Source organism: Engystomops pustulosus, chromosome 3, assembly GCF_040894005.1.
Source record: "Engystomops pustulosus chromosome 3, aEngPut4.maternal, whole genome shotgun sequence".
Taxonomy (NCBI): domain Eukaryota; kingdom Metazoa; phylum Chordata; class Amphibia; order Anura; family Leptodactylidae; genus Engystomops; species Engystomops pustulosus.
Window position 1 is genome coordinate 132,529,490 of NC_092413.1, and position 6,990 is coordinate 132,536,479.

Genomic DNA, 6,990 nt, shown 5'->3' on the forward strand with positions numbered 1-6,990 from the left:
TGGCAATGTCAGGCTCCAGAGGTAGGGGACCCACTGGACCACCACAGACTGTATCTAAGTGGCACCCGGTTTTCACCAGAGCCCGCCGGGTGAGGCTTGCTGCGGCGTGATACCACCAGTTCATTCCACAGGTGGGACTTTGTGCACGGTGGCAGCCAAGGCGAGGTACACAGGCAGGATGCCAGGATAGGCAGCTTGGGATCGGAGTCGGAGACGACCGAACAGGTTAGGGCAGGCAGAACAGGATCAAAGTCTAATACAGAACCGGGGTCACAACGGGAAATGAAAACACAGGAACAAGGCAGGGACACTAGCTTTCTCAACGGCATAAGCACGAAAATCTGTCAGGGTATGCTGGGAGAAGCCGGCTTTTAACCATATCCTGGAATGGCCACCACCAAACAGCGGTGCACGGGCCCTTTAAATCTTCGCGAGCTGGTGGCACACACATCCACGGGAGCCAGAGCAGGAACGGGGTGAGTGGCGCGAACATTGCGCTGGTGGGGCAAGAGGGGCATGTCTGAGCCCGTGACCCACGATAAAAATATGCCATATGATCTTATCCCTAATACCATTGTGTTTCTTAGTCAGGGAATACCAAATTTTGCTTTTTATGTTTAAATGGAAACTGTCTGAACCAAATAATTCACAGTTTCACCTATTGAGACACAGGTAACTTTAGTATACTTCCATGTGCAGAGTTGTATTTTCATTACTACTGATTTGGGACCTGTTTATCAATATGTATTCAAAGTGTTCTGGGTCGTCTAAACAAATTGGACATGGCTTCACAGGCAGTAGTAGAAATGATTGAAATACATTGATGGGAGCCTTTAAGAGGTTTCAAGTTGTCTCTAAGAGGCTCTAAGTTGTCAGCCAGCAGAATCACAGAAACTACTATGGGGGAAAAGTCTGGTCATTATAGCTTATTTTTTTTTTCTTTACCCTTGCCCTGGAATCTCGGGGGTTTGCCCTTTAACTATTAAGTAGAAACTGTGGCCCTGTACCTCCTGACCGCATCCCCTGCCATCTGGTTATTTGTAGCTACCTTGCCCAAACCTGTCTCTGCAAGCCCCTGACTTGTACTCATCCTTCATCTCTGGATCTGCAAGCACACTCTCTCCATTTTAATGGGCCAACATGTGTTGCCTGCATCAATCCTCTGCTTGTCTCCTGGCTTTGCTAGTATACTGCATGCCATGACTTATAATTGTACTATTCTTTGAATTTTTCTTTAGTGCCGTGCATAGGTCTCTCCAGGCTTTCTGGGTTAGCTTGTATTTACAAATGGACCTCCACAAGAGGTAGTGGCCTTGTGCTGTCTCTGCAGCAGAGACCATGTCCCTGTATAAGGCTAGAAGGGTGAAAATTAGAGACTTGCATAAATAATTGGGGACATTCATTATGCCTTTTGTGTCAGGGCACGTCAGGGCAGAAAGCAGGGCAGGTTAAGGGTGGGTAGGGGCACCAGCCAGATTTACTATAGTCTCTGCAGAACTCTACTAGTTGTGACCAGGTCTACAGGTCAGAGCTGAAGGATTTTACACCTGTATCCACTATCCTTAGTGGATACAGGCATCAGAGCTTCAGCGAGAGGAATTTTCAGACTTGTTGGATAGTGGTCCACATCCACTGGGTATAACACATACAACAGATTTCATTCAATTAGACTACATGTGTTGCAGAATTGTTGCAGAATTGCAAAAAGTCACATTATCCCTGGCCGAAGAAATGAAGAAGAATGAGCAGTAGTATAAGACGAGCACCAGGGACCAACACTGGAGATAAAACCTCTTCTTACTGCTTTATAATCTTTGGTAAAATGATTTTCATCTTCAGCACAATAATACTATTATGTAACGTTTTCTTTTATCCATTGAAACAGAGAATTTTATGAACTTAAGATGAATTCTGTAATTTAGTGTTATTTTAAGACACAGCGGTGCTACCAACTCCCTAAGTTGATATTTTATAATTATCTGTTCCAAACAATATTAATAAAGCAGCATATCTGTTTGCATTGTAGAACATTTAGGTCCTCAAAAGGCAATTTGTTCTGTATAATTGTATATCAAATTGAATATTAAATTGTAATTGAAATTTTATTTGAGATTTTTGAATAAACCTGTTTTACGGATAATATCTAACACAGCGGCTAAATAAAGAGTTTGCATTGAAATAAATATCACACCTTTATTTCTTCAATCATTATACATTACATTTCTTCTATTATTATCTCTAGGGAATGCTTACATACACTGTAACTCTAGAATAAAACATATAGCTTTTTGCATATAGGGCACATTTGTTAGATATGTACAGTATGTGAGCATGTACAGTAGATTTGGATTGTTGATGATAGAGATCTAGAGCCAAAAGCACACATACAATTTCCTGCCATTAACCATCTTAAAATATCCTCCTCCTTTACCCTAAATGACTTATTAGTGTACAGAGGAACAATGCAACGCTGTATCCCAGAGTGTTTACACTGAAAACTTCACTGAGATTAAGCTGTAACTTATAGTTGGCATGCTACAATTACAATTTTAATTGAATTCTTTATTTAGCACAGAGGCAGATAAACAAAGGCGTACAAAGAAGCCCCCAAATATCCATGGCATTAAAGTGTACATATGGTAATAAAAATGATTAATAAGTAACAATTAAGTGAAATAAAAAAAACAATGGTGCTCAGCTTAAAGCAAAGGCTTTTATAGAAAAATAATTAACTTAATGCTAGAAAAAAGGTCAAAATAGCTTTTCTGGACAACCTACTGTTGAGATGAAAAAAAGAAAGAAAAAAAGAATTTCTAGAAGAAAGGGAAAGGGTGAAGCAATTATTTGTACCCCTCACAGCAGTAAAAGGCAAAGAGGCCAGAAGTGAACCTATGCCGTATTTATCAGAAAAAAAACTTGGCACAAAAGTTGGAACTTCATCAAATAATACCAAATCTTTTAAATGGCGTAATGTATTGTGTTATAAGAATGCAAAAGATTATGGATTTCAGAGATTCAGCAAAACTAAGAGATTGTCTTGCTGTTTCCTGCAGCAGATAGATCCACACCCAAGTCACAGTTTCCAAGCTTTATGAATGTCCACAGATGAGTATAGGAATCTCTCAATGATGGAAAAGGAGGAATGGTGCAGCCCTTTGGTCCAGTGTAAAATCTATAACCCTAAAAAATACTTTACATGACCATTAGCGAGCATTTTCCACTTCTAAATTACAGTGAAAGAACATCTGAAATGTGAGAATTTGGATGTGATAACACCCAGAGCAACTGATTGCCACTTCAATTGAGATCACAAGGAGCTGCCATCAAATCCAAAATGTGCTGATGTTAAGTGCTATGGTTTGGTTCAACTTCATTAAATGGTTAATTCCAGCACCAACCATGCTATGTAATACAGTTGTCACCGACCCCACCTAGCCCTTGTACCCTCTCCATACAGACTTAAAGGAAATTTACCATTAACCATCCAAAATCCATCATAAAAAACCAGGGACACTCACTTATAGATTCGGGCATCATGACTGTGGCAATCTTCTTATGTTTGTTATCCATTACCTTGCTTCCTTCTAAAAGCAACTTTTATAATTATGCTAATGAGCCCGGGTGTTTTCAGAGCTACTCAGTCCTGTATCTTCCTAAGCTTCTACAATAAGCAGAGCAGGTGTCCCCTCTCTCCCTGCACTTTCTTCTGCTACTAGATTATACAGACAAGGGGAGGAGGGAGAGAGCGGGGGGCTGGGTCAGACATGTTTTGTTTATTGTAACAACAAGTAAAAAGAGATCACTGAAGGGCTCTGGTAACTCCCAAAGAGCCATTCAAGCTCCTTAACATAGTATTAAAAGTTGATTTTAGAAGGAAGGAGACCATGGATAACAACTATAAGAAGATAACCACAGTCACAATGCCTGGATCTATAAGTAAGTGTCCCTGGTTTATAATGCTTTATTTTGATGGTAGATTTTCTTTAAATGGGTTTTCCCATCAACACTATTTAAAACGTAGCTACAGGATATGTCATAAATAGATGAAAGATGCAGGTCCTATCCCTGGGACCCATACCTATCTTGAGTATTGAGGTCCGCTGAACATCATTTTGCTGCTGGGTTGAACAGAAAGTGAGCATATAGCCCCAGCTTTTTTCTTTGCTGCCATAGAGTTGAATGGAGAGAGGTCACATATGTGTTGCAAACTCTGTGTTTAGGAAGAATTTCAGCAGACCACCATTTCTAAGATAGGTGCGGGTGCCAGAGGTAGGACCCGCATCTATCATCTATTAATGACAAAAGACTAAGAAAATCTTATTATAACAGTCATGGAGTTATGGTCCATCTCAGCCAGAGGACAAATCCATATCTGGAATCAGGACAGCGAGACAAAAGCTTAAATGGGTCATAGTAGCTGGTTATGGCAGTCAGGGAAAAGGAGTTATAGATAACTCTCAATGGGAGCATAGTAAGTGGTGCATGTCTGGTCTCAATGTAGACTTAAAGCGGATGAGGTCAGCACTGACTTGTCCATGAATAATCACAAATCCTTTATTGGTAAAGGTAAAGCATGGTAAAGCATGGTAAGAACAGCAGTTACAGACTCATACACATGAGTAAAATGTCAAGCATAACTGACGCGTTTCAGACCTGTTAGTTTTTAGTCATAGATAGCAATCATAAATTCAGTCTGAGCAAATATACCCTGTTCACCAGAAATAATCTGAGAAAATTCTAGGTCAGTACTGGTGAGCAGATATTTACCTCTTAACAATGCATACCATTACATAAGAAAAAGTCATATATTAAAAACATAAAAATCTGTAATTCACAAGCAGATTATTGTGAATCATTGAAACCTTTGGGATGCATACAAGCTTTGGTGAGGATCCAAAATCCTTCACGATTGAGTAGTTTTTTTTTCTTATGTCTCCTTCCCTATTGTTAAGTTTACCCTTTTCCAGACCGCAAAATAAAAAACTGGACAAATCCCTGTTATGACATTTTATAAAATGTTTGGCTGCATTAAATGGATTGTTATGTTCTATATTAGTAAACCCATTAAGATGTTGAGTTTAACCCTTTCAGGACCTGGCCCTTTTTTGTTTTTTCATTTTTTACTCCCCATGATCAAAAATCCATAACTTTTTTATTTTTCCATGTACAGAGCTGTGTGACGGCTTATTTTCTGCGTAACAAATTGCACTTCATAGAGATGGTATTGAATATTCCATGCCGTGTACTAGGAAGCGGGAAAAAAATTCCAAATGCAGTGAAATTGGTAAAAAAATGCATTTGTGCCGCCTTCTTGTGGGCTTGGATCTTACGGATTTCACTGTGCGCCCCAAATGACATGTCTACTTTATTCTTTGGGTCGGTATGATTACGGGGATGCCAAATTTGTATAGGTTTTATAATGTTTTCATACATTTAAAAAAATTAAAACCTCCTGTACAAAAATTTTTTTGGGGATTTTGCCATCTTCTGGCGCTAATAACTTTTTTATACTTTGGTGTACTGAGCTGTGGGTGGTGTCGTTTTTTGCGGATTTTGATGACGTTTACAATGTTATCAATTTTAGGACTGTACGACCTTGTGATCACTTTTTATTGAATTTTTTAATTTTTTTAAATGACAAAAAAAGTGCCATTTTCGAATTTGGGCGCGATTTTCCGTTACGGTATTAAACGCAGTGAAAAACCGTTATCATATTTTGATAGATCGGGCATTTTCGGACGCGGCGATACCTGATGTGTTTATGATTTTTACTGTTTATTTATATTTATATCAGTTCTAGGGAAAGGGGGGTGATTTGAGTTTTTAGGGTTTTTTATTATAATTTTTTTTTTTTTAACTTTTTTTTATTTTTATTTTTAGTACTTTTCAGACTCCCTAGGGTACTTTAACCCTAGGGGGTCTGCACGATCCTATCATATACTGCCATACTACAGTATGGCAGTATATGGGGATTTTACTCCTCATACATTACAATGTGCTGATAGCACATTGTAATGCATGGGTTAACCAAAAGTAGCCTCGGGTCTTCGCGAGACCCGAGGTTACCATGGCGACGGATCGCCGCTCCCCGATGACGTCACGGGGAGCGGCGATCCTCGAAAAGATGGCGGCGCCCACGCGCCGCCATGCTTTTGAAGCCGCCGGCAGCATTGCGATCGAGGTGAAAACACCCGCGATCGGTGCTAGCAATATGCAGCAAAGACTTACCGGCTATGGAGAGGGCTCAGCGCGTGAGCCCTCTCCATGCACCCGCGGCCGACCCGTGACGTGCTATTACGTCACGGGTCGTGAAAGGGTTAAGAAGAAGGTGGATCTTATCGAAAACATGCTAAAAAAAACAATGACATACAAGATGGAATCTAAATAGAGCTAAGAAAATTTGCTCAGATCGATCCAGAAAAGACTTTCTTTCCATTTCTGATAAACCTTCTTCTATACACACACAGAAATCTAGACCCACCTTTGTTACCACCTACAGTGAAGAACTCAAATACATACAAAATATTATTAGAACACACTTATCAATTTTTCATCAGGACGATGAATTGTGTGAAATTTTACAGGAAGACTGTTCTTTCTTCACCAGAAGAGCTCCCACCAAGTAATGTAGGCAAAACACAGTTCAAACGTACGTGGCTAAAGAACAGGGATTTCTTCAAATGTAGAGCCAACATCTGTAGGTGTTGCCACTTTGCATGAAAATGTAAATTTACTCTCATCAAAATAGATAACACAGAATTGGCCATCCGTGACCTCATTAACGCAACACTAAAAATGTGGTATATTGCATTACTTGCACGATATGCGATCAAGATTATGTAGGTTGCACTAGTAGGATGCTCAAAGAAAGTATTCGAGAACATCTTGATGGGGTTACTAGTATATAACATAACAATCCATCTAATGCAGCCAAACTTTTTATACAATGTCCAATTTGACATGCTTTGTGCAGCGCTGGGTAATCTGTGT